At 29.3% G+C, this 10398-nt stretch overlaps 1 long non-coding RNA gene across 3 annotated transcripts in view; it reads right to left on the bottom strand.

The window, feature by feature from the left end:
• The window catches only part of LOC136092353 (uncharacterized), a 37870-nt gene extending 27697 nt beyond the window's left edge, over positions 1 to 10173 (bottom strand). For 2 of the 3 annotated variants that reach the window (XR_010644359.1, XR_010644360.1), the window contains exon 1: positions 10033 to 10173. This is a non-coding gene — a long non-coding RNA (uncharacterized LOC136092353). Of the gene's footprint in view, positions 1 to 167; positions 329 to 414; positions 827 to 10032 lie in introns of those variants that run through there. The other variant, XR_010644361.1, reaches the window with a different exon arrangement.
• Between the last annotated feature and the right edge of the window lie 225 nt (positions 10174 to 10398).

Genomic DNA, 10398 nt, shown 5'->3' on the forward strand with positions numbered 1-10398 from the left:
GGACTCTGCGAGGGAAAACTTTTGACCTTTTTTGTTTTGTTTATTGTGAAGTTTGCGTTACATAATTTATGGACGGTCCCTAAACTCAAATGCAGATATCGTATTAGTGAATCAGCAAATTAGCAATAATATAAAATCAATTTAGGCTACAGTAAACCCAAGTTTACCTCTTATAACTGACAAATCTATTAATAGGAAAGTGAAAGATCTTCTCGTACTTGTTAAGGATATTAATCGCAAGCACAGAAAGCGCTTAAAGAAATCTTGATGCAAACTTGGACAAACTTTTTGATATTTCTGCGTGTTCCTGTTCATTAGACGTGTTTCCCTGAAGTGACAAAAAAGTTTAATGTAATAAAGAAAATTGCACCGAAGAGCATATTGTATGACTTTGCTCTGAAAGTAATAAAGTACCTCTTAGCTTATCTTTGTGATCAGAGAAAAAAAATCGGTCCAAAAGGTGCATTTCAACTTTCTTCCGTTAATTGATTATCTGTCAAAAGGATTCAAAGACTTGATATAGAACGATAAAAAACATCTCATAAGCTAGTTGAAGATGAATCCCTCATACCACACGTAAATATAATTGAAAAAACAAGTGGTTTATCCAATACGGAGGTAAATATTTTATAAATATATAAAATAATTGTAGTAGATGAAACAGAAAGCACTTTATTTTATTAACATTTTTAGGATGAAGGTGAATGGAAACCAATAAAGAATCCTATTGGAAAATACAACTTGGTTAAGCTTCCACGATTTGCAATGGAACTAGTCAGAAACGAGTGTTAGTGAAACGTAGGTGCAGCCCTTGCAAATGCTTTACTACATGACTTTAAACATCTCCTGAAAAATAACATTGATATAATAGATACTTTGATTGACAAATGCAAATTAGATAAGGCCAAGTCAAAACTAAAAATCGTTAGTGAAGATGTAGACTTTTAATTTAAAATAGTTAATTTGTCTTGGGGTTGATAGCAAGCTTGATCAGATAACTAAAACAAGTAAAATAATAAACTCACCTTATGGGGAAGTACTAAGAAATGCATTGAACCTGAACAGCACCTCACATTTACTTATGAAGATGAAAAAGCTAGTGGAAATTATTTGACTCAAAGGACGATTCCTGTTTCTGGTGCTACAGGCTCAGTTCTTGCTACCGAAACGTTCAGTGTTTTACAAGAACAACACAGTTTGGAATGTATACAAGCTGTTATTCGTGATAATATTGCTACCAATACTGGACCATTAAGTGGCTCAGTGGTAAAACTAGAAGAGTCTTTAAAAAAGAATACTACATCTAATTGGATACGCCTTGCATCAAAATGAAATTCTGTTACAAGCTCTTTTTACAAAACTTGATGGTGACACAACTGGGCCAAGAAGCTTCAGCGGTCTACTTGGCAAAAGATATGCTAAAAATATTTAGGATGGAAATCAAGTTTTGTTTAAATGTATTGAAAACCCAATTGTAGATGGATATTTTCCACAAGAAATACTAATAATACTAATAATCTATACTAATAATACTAATAATACTAAGAAATACTAATAATCTTAGTTGCAACCAAAAGTTGCGGTATTCAAATAAAAGTCTTTTATTTGAAAACCGCAAAAGAATAGGCTTTGGGTAAAGTTTCTGATAAATGAGTCGCCTTTAAAATTGGACCGCTTAACCACTTAACCATGCAAGGTGGTTAACTCTAGCTATTTGCTTTCTCTGTTTTTATATAAAAGACAATCAGCCAACAGCTTCTTTAAAAAAACTCGTATATTTTAATGTTCAGGTGGGGAGATGAATTACAAAAAAAAAAAAAAAAAGAACCACTTTTGAAAAAGCACAAAAAAATCTTTTCTCAATTATTTTCTAATTTTATATAAATTATGTAAAATAATAACTTTTATAACACTATATCCTTCATTAAAAAAATAAATAAATAAAACTGTTGAGCAAACAAAACTATGGAATTGGTAAAAATCAGCTAAAATGGGAAAATTCAGTTTTTAAAAAGTATGGTAAAACTAATTATGGTTTCTAATTTTTACCAGGTTTGTTGTTAAATACAGAATACCTAATAAAATCACTTTTACCTTGTTACAACTAAATTAAAATTCAATCAGTCATTTTAGCACAACAATTATTTTTAATACTTGTTCACATAGCCTTTTGCAGCGATAACTGCTAGCCATCTGTTTGGCATGCTGTCAACTAATTTGTTTACAAGATAACTTCCAATAAATTCCAACCAATTTAGAAGTATCAAAAACAACTCAACTCTAGGTTTTCCGTCTTAAAGTTTAGCATTTCATATAGACCACAGATTCTCAATCGGATTAAGATCTGATGATTGTGCTAGACACACAAAGGTATTCCAGCATTTTGTATATATCTTTTATTTTTAATTGTTGTATGCTTAGGGCCATTGTCTTGCTGAAATATCTAGTTTCCATCGGGAAATAGTCATTTTATACTTGATTTTAATTGTTGAACTAAAATATAATGGTACTTAAGTTGGTCCATGATTCTATCAACTCTAAACAGGTTTCCCACTCTATGAGCAGCTAATTTCCCTAAACCATGATTTTTTATGTCAGGTTTCACTGCGGGACGTGTACATTTTGGATTATATGGTTCACTTTTTATTTCCATATTCCATCTCAATTGCCATATTGTAGCACAAAAGGTGATTCGTCTGTCCATATGGCATGTTACATATGGCGATTTTTTGTTGTCATAGTTTCGATTGATCTAAAGTCCAGTTAAGTAAAGTAATTTTTGCTTATAAAAAACAAAAATTACTTTTCACCTTGAAGTAAAATCTTTACCTAACTTTTTATCTTTCAACAATCGTATATAAGAATTCAAGGTTTAAATTTTGCTTTATCTGATTCACTGATATCCTACAGTTCTTCATCCCTTCCCTCACAATAAACAATGTTCCTGTAGTTTTTTGGTTTTTTACGGACCCTTGACACTTCTTGACCTAATTCTTTGAACCGTAGATTTACCACTTCCAACTTCTTTGGAAATATAATGGAAAAAATGTCACCCCATGTTTTGAACTTTGCTAATTTTTTTATATGTTATAGGGTTTATAAAAATTAGGAAAATCTGAAATTTGGAACCTCTGACTCCTTACAATTCTTGAGATATTCAGGATTCAATTTTCTTATTTATGCTGACTCAGCATTTTTTGAAAAATACTTTTTTGTTGTTAAATAGCAATATTTTAAGAACCAAATAAAGTCTCATCCTCATTTTGGATGAGACCTCATTTATGTAGAAGATTTTCTATGTACAAGTATTGCAAAAAATGCTGAGTCAGCATTTTTTGCAAACACAATACAAATTTCAAATTAAAGATTTTTTTGATTACCTTAATTACACGTAAATTAGATAATAAAGGCCTATATTTTGGGGCATTTTGATGATCAAAATGATAATGTCACCTTGATATTTTTTTTTTTCAAAATTTTTACTTCCAACAAGACTTCAAGCAACCACTATTAGAGTTGGAAGTTACTGGAAGAGAAAAGAGCAAGAGGTATAATGGATTCTGATGATGAAAAATGAGTTAATAGTTTTAGAGAGATCAAACCATGATCAGAAGAACCTAAGGGTGAATGTGGAGAAAATGAGCACTGACTAGAATCAGAAACAAGACATAAGTTGAGTAGAGAAGGTAAATGATTAGGATTGTCTGGAAAGCGAGTAAGAAAATTGACTATTTGAGTTAGAGATTGAGAAAGGCAAAAGTTATGGGCCTTAATGCCTGCAGAGTCACTTATACAAGTCAACAACAACGATATTGGCTGAAGGATAAAGAAAGAGGGCGTGGTCAATTTGATTAGAAATACTTTTGAAAAGAGTGCAGTTTTGAGGTGAAGTGAAAGGCAATAGAATGAAAAGGTGGTAAACAAAAACACATAAAAGAATAGTCTGTCCATTCAAACCTAGTTTCCCAACAAATGGGGGAATTCTTACGAATGTAAATGCCCAGGCCAAGCATGTGACTATTGGAGTCTTTACGAATTAAAGGAAGATAACCATCAACACTAATATCACAAGATGAGACAGCCAAACTCAAATTAGTCTGACAAAGTGAAAGTCTGGTCTGGTGAATTTGCATAAGATAAAAATCAACAGATGAAAAGTTAGTTCAAAGACCACGAATGTTAGTGAATGATAGATTCAGAGAACTTGGTGATGACGATGGTTTTTTGTGTATTATAGTTTTTGGAACTTTAGTCACTTTTAAATTTGTTAAAGACTAAAAGCACAGATAATACTCAGTGTACTATTTTAAAGTCCAAGCAATAGCCAACTATTTAATAGTATTAATAAAAATATTTTGAGGCATTGTTATTACTTACAATATAAGTATTAAACATCACTATTAATAAAAAATGTAACTTTTCTAAATACAGCTTTTTATGTAAAGCTTATATATATTAGTCAGCATAAAATTTATTGCTGACTTATTTAAGACAAAATTAGCTATATCTTAATTTTATGTTGTAAAAAATTATAGTTAAAGTTTTTGAGGGCAATAATAAATTTATACTTTATTTATATTTTTTTTGTGCCTAAGTATGGGGAGGAGGAGGAGGGGGGCAAGAGGGGACAATATGGGTCTCCCCCCCCCCTCCTCTAAAAAAATTATTATTATCAATATTTTCCTAAATAAATAATACTCCAAAATTAAAATTTTTGTTTAAAATTTTTCTGTAAAGGACCAACATTTTTTTCAAGTAAATACTTTACTAGGTTGTATAACAAATGCATTTATAAAAGAAATTTTTTGTAAAAGACTATATTTATAAAAGGTATTTTTTTGTCTTTTATAAATAAAACCTTTTATTTCCTCATAATTTTATTATTGCTTCTGATTTCATGTTGTAAATATTAGTTTTCCTGTTACTTTGCAGGATTTTTATATTTACTTTACTAATTAATAAATACTAAATGATTACTATATGATTGGTAAATAAAGTAAAATTTAATAACCTTTTATTCATGTAGAATGTAATGTTGACTGCCACAAGCAAGACTTAACAAGAAGACAAGGTCTTTTTGACTTATCAACATTTTCAAGTGATGAAAAACATGAGTTATTATGGTTTATTTGCTTGTGGAAAATTGTTTACAAATATTTGTTTTCTTTTATCATAGAGAACAATTTCGAGTTGCATTTTAAAAAAAATTTAAGAAGTGCTGTAATCTATTAAAAAAACATGGAAATTGAAAGAAAAATGTAAAATGCAATTTGGATATTATTTTGATGATTAGAATGATTCAAAGGTTAAAACAAAATAAAGAAATAATAAGACAAATAAATGCTTTTTTAAGAAGAAAATATAAATCTTTTTATACATTTCAAATTTAATTATTTTATAAACTAACAAATATATTCATATGCTCTTTACAATGATGCTTAATTGATATTAGTTTTTAGAAATGATTGTTTCTTTTTTTTTTCTTCAGGAAATGAAGATATCGCTATCTATGGCATTAACTCTTAAAGCAAAAGGTACTCCAGCTATACCTGCTGCGGAAATTATGAAGAAGTTGTTGTTAAAGGGTACAAAGTATAAATAAAAAATTAAAATCAAATGATCAATGCTATAGCAAGATTGAGTCTGAATATGAACAATGTGCATCTCTCAAAGAAAGTCTTGAATTTATTGGTGTGTCACCTAATAAACTTAAATCAGTGCCAAAACACTAAAGGTTACCGGCTGCCAATAGAAAATTTGATCAAATAACTGAAGCAACAATAAACAAAATAAATAAATCTTATAATATTGATCCTATGATTAGATTGACACCATTTTGTACACCACTAACTTCTTCAATTGATAACCATAAAATTGACAATCTAAACTCACTTTTAAATGAATTAAAAGATAACCTAAAAAATGTGATACCACACTTCACAAAAATACAGATATTAATATTAACTCCAGAATCAAGGTCACTACCAAAATTTATCTATTTACCTTATATGAGAGGCTAAAAAAGTAAAAAAAATAACATGAAATTTTGCATAAACCATCATCAAAAAGAAGGAAGTCACTTTCCCATGAAACCATTGATCTTGTTCATAGCTTTTATCGAAGTGACAAGTAAAACAAGATTTTGCCAGTATAGGGTAAAAGCAACACATGCAAAAAAGACTAATATTATTTAATTTAAAAGAATGTACCATTTAAATCTAAACACTCTAATTTAAATGTTGGATTTTCAAATTTTTGCAGCCTTCACCCAAGATGGTGTGTAACCACAAACTCGTCTGGCATTTACAGTGTTTGTGTCTCTATCTATTATCAGAATGTTGTTAACTGATGCTCTTAAAATTAATTAAGATTATAGAGATTTAATGGTAATGATTGTTTGCAATAGGGATAATGCAGAGCGCACTTTAAATTAATATTTGCTATGTCCTGGTATTACTGCTTTAAAAAAATTCTTAACAGTAAAGTTTGACAAAAGTTATAATGGAATAACAGCTAACCAATGGCAAGGTACAGATAGAACTACACTACTATTGACCTTATATGCAATAAAATAGATAAACTAACATCTCATTCACTTATAGCTATAAGTCAGGCCAAATATCTTAAAGACTGTAAAGAGTTATTAAATCACAATGAGTGTATAGTATTGGGTGACTTTGCAGAGAACTTTTAATTTTTTTGTTCAGGATGAGGTGCAAACTTCCGACTTTAAAAAAGTTATCATATTATATACTATAAATTAAATGGTAAACTGATATCTAAGACATTTTCCTTTCTTTCTGAAGACTTTGAACATGATGCATACTTATAATGTATATAAAATACAACAGCTCATTACCAATTAAATTAAAGCAAATATTCTACAAATTAGTAATATTTAACACTTCACTGATGGATGTGCAGCACAATATAAAAAATTTTAAAACTTTATTAATCTTGGCCATCTCAAAGAAAACTTCGATATTGATGCTGAATGGTTGTTTTTTTTTGCTACAAGCCATCATAAATCTGCTTGTGATGGCATTTGGGGCACAGTAAAATGAATAATTGCACAAGCAAGTTTAAAAAGGACAGCGACTGGATAAATTTTAGATGTAGATAAGAATGTTTGAATTTTGCGTAACCAATATAAAAAATATTCAATTCATTTTGGTTTATAAAATAGAAATAAATGAAGTTCAATCATCATTACAACCAAGGATTAATATGGGAAGAACCTTGCCAGGAACAAGATGCTTCCACCATTTTATATCAACTAATAATTTCTTTTAAAAGGATGAGTCAACAAACTGATGTTCAGACATTTAAGCTTGTGTATGAGCTGGTTGTACAGCAGATTATTTATAGTCATATGGATTATGTAGCTTGCAAGTATGAAACTTTTGGTGGATTGGAACTATAACCAAAAAAGATGAGAGAAGATATTATAAAATTCAATTTACGCATCCACATGGTCCCAGCCCAAGTTTTTCTTACGCAGGAAGATATGTGTTGGGTCCCATCAAATCATGTTTTGCGTACCATTGATCTGCCATCTACAACAAATGGTAGAATTTATAAAATTTCAGAAACTGATTTAGAAAAAGTTATTGAACAAAATAATAAAGATTTATAGAAAAATATTAATGCATTATTATTTTTATTTTAGTATGTTATTTTTTTAAATATTGTTAAGATATAACATTATGTGAGTATATGTAATTGTATCTGTTATTGACGCAATTCGGCTACTCAAAAAAATTATTCTGATCACTTGTTATTAAACTTTTAACAAGTGAAAGAAAAAAAGAGAAAAAATTGGGAAGCGGGGTTGGTAGAATGCTTAACTGTCCCCACTCCCCTTTAAACCATAAGAAATTTGTATCTGCCATGTGGATGATTGTCTATGTACAAAATTTCAGGATGATACCTCATTTGGTTCATAAAATATTTTTATTTAACAACAAAACATAAACAAGAAAATTGAATCCTGAATATCTCAAGAACTGTAAGGAGTTGGAGGCTCCAAATTTCAGATTTTCCTAATTTTCATAAACCCTATAACATAAAAAAATTAGAAAAATCCAAACATTAGGTGGCATGAGGTGGCTGATTTGACATGGAATTACACATTGTGCACTTCAATTATTCTACCTTTATCAAAGTTTAAAACATGTTTGTTTCTGAAATTGGTAAATATTAGTTTTAACGGATAGGCAAATGATATAGTTAAAACAAGAGCTAAAATACTATTTTGAAAATGATTGCCCCATACTTAATTTATGGTTGAATTTTGGTAGAAGCAAAATCAAACCTCTATTATTTTGCCCATTTGAGTATATTTTCCTACCATATATAAAAATGCTAAAAAATTTCATTTAAATAAAATAATATTATTAAGCATAGCCATAAAAAAATTGACTCAACTTTAAGAGCTTTAAATTAACTAAAAATGATACAAAAAGTTAAACTTATTAAATATAAACAAAGCTTAGTACTACTTTTTCACAAAAAAGTAAACAAATGTTTTTCACAAAAAGGTAAACAAATTTTTTTCACAAAAAAGTAAACAAATGTTTTCCTAAAAGATTGTTACCAAAAATGATGTCAAAAGAACAAATTAACTGTGAAAGAAATTTGCGCATTTACTTAGAAACTACTGGATCATTATCTAGAACAATTTCTAAACTAGCCAAAGTTAGTCAATTAACTGTTTCTTAGATTCTCAAACATTACAAGGAACCTTTATTCATCAATGGCAAGTCAGGATCTGGAAGAAAGCAGGGGCTTGAGAATAAAAAGTTGGCCTCAAAAATTTGTTGTTCATACTTGCAAAATCCTGAACTATCTGACTATGAAAGAGCAAATAGATACAATACATCATGTTTTGTGCAAAAAGTCAAGAATTTTTACGGTATTCGCTCTTATCGCGACATAAAATATCCAAACAATACCAAAAAGCGGCAAAACTGTATCATAAGGCAAGCAAAAAAGCTGTACAACAACATTTTGACCAAATTAGATGGCTGCCTAATTCTTGATAATGAAAATCACGTCAAATTAGACAAATACCTGGTTAAAGATTATTCACTGACATTAGGCAGTGAGCTGTCAGCAATAAATATAAATATACAAAGCTGGATAAGTTTGACTTGAAACGTATAATAAGGTAAGCAATTTGTAGCTGTGGCAAAAAATGCAAGCCATTAGTAACCTCAAAGACGATGAATGCCAAATTCAAAGAAGGAGTGCCTGGAAAAATGTATTCTACTTTTTATAAAATCTCATAATGTTCCTGTAAAATTTTGGCCTGATTTAACAAGCTGTCACTATGCTAAAGCAATGGTAACAAAAATTTGCGTTGAAATTACACCTAAAGATCTTTAGCCACCAAATTGTCCACCAAATTGAAATTACACCTAAAGATCTTTAGCCACCGAATTGTCGTTGTCTGAGCTACTTAAAAGTGGAGAAAAGTTTATGTTAAAGTACCCAATAGCATTGCGCATAATTTGAAGAGGTGTGTTTTGAGGCCAAAACTCCCTTTTTTTGTGGGCCAACACCTTTTTATTCAATTTCTACTTATTTATTTTCAATTATTATAATAGTGCAAATAAATGAAGTATCTAACATTGAAAACCAAAAATTAAAAAAATTTTTATGCTACAATCAATTTTACATTATTTAAAAAAATGAATATAATTTTTTTATTTAAGTGAGTTTTAACCAATTCTGCTGTTGAATTTGAACATTTTGACTTATTTTTTTGTTTATTTTATTAAAGGATATAGGATTAGTAGTTCTAATTTTATATTTGAGAATTAAACTTTGAAAATAAATGACACAACATCGAATTTTATGGTTTTTTTTAATAAAAATTATAGAACTATAATCGTAGGTTAAAAAAAGGAAAGGCATTCGGTTATAAAGACTCACCTCTAACCATTTTATTAATCATCATAAACAAACAAGAATTATTAAAGAACAATAATATACTAAACTTCAACATATCAAATATTTTTATTAACTTACCTATCATATTTTGCAAAGAAACTGGTTGCCCATTCATAGTTTGAAGCCTTCTATTCAAGTGACTTTATTTATCTGCAGCCTTTTTTTCCATTCCAACCAAGCCTTCTGCATAGATTTTTAAAGATGATGATGCTAATTTTCGTAAAACTTTAAAGTGTGGACTTGGGTCACAAGCAACAAGCCCATTTAAAGCTCTACTCCAAGCTAAAAAAAAATTCTATTTACACCTCATGGTATTAAGAAATATTTTATAAAGTATACATACATAATTGGGTCCTTCAATTTGCAAGGGGTGTTATGATAAAAGAACATTCAAAAGCTGCTTTGAAAAGAAAGTTTTCAAACCATGTCAAGCTTTAAATTTTC

This window comes from Hydra vulgaris, chromosome 15, assembly GCF_038396675.1.
Source record: "Hydra vulgaris chromosome 15, alternate assembly HydraT2T_AEP".
Classification (NCBI taxonomy): Eukaryota; Metazoa; Cnidaria; class Hydrozoa; order Anthoathecata; family Hydridae; genus Hydra; species Hydra vulgaris.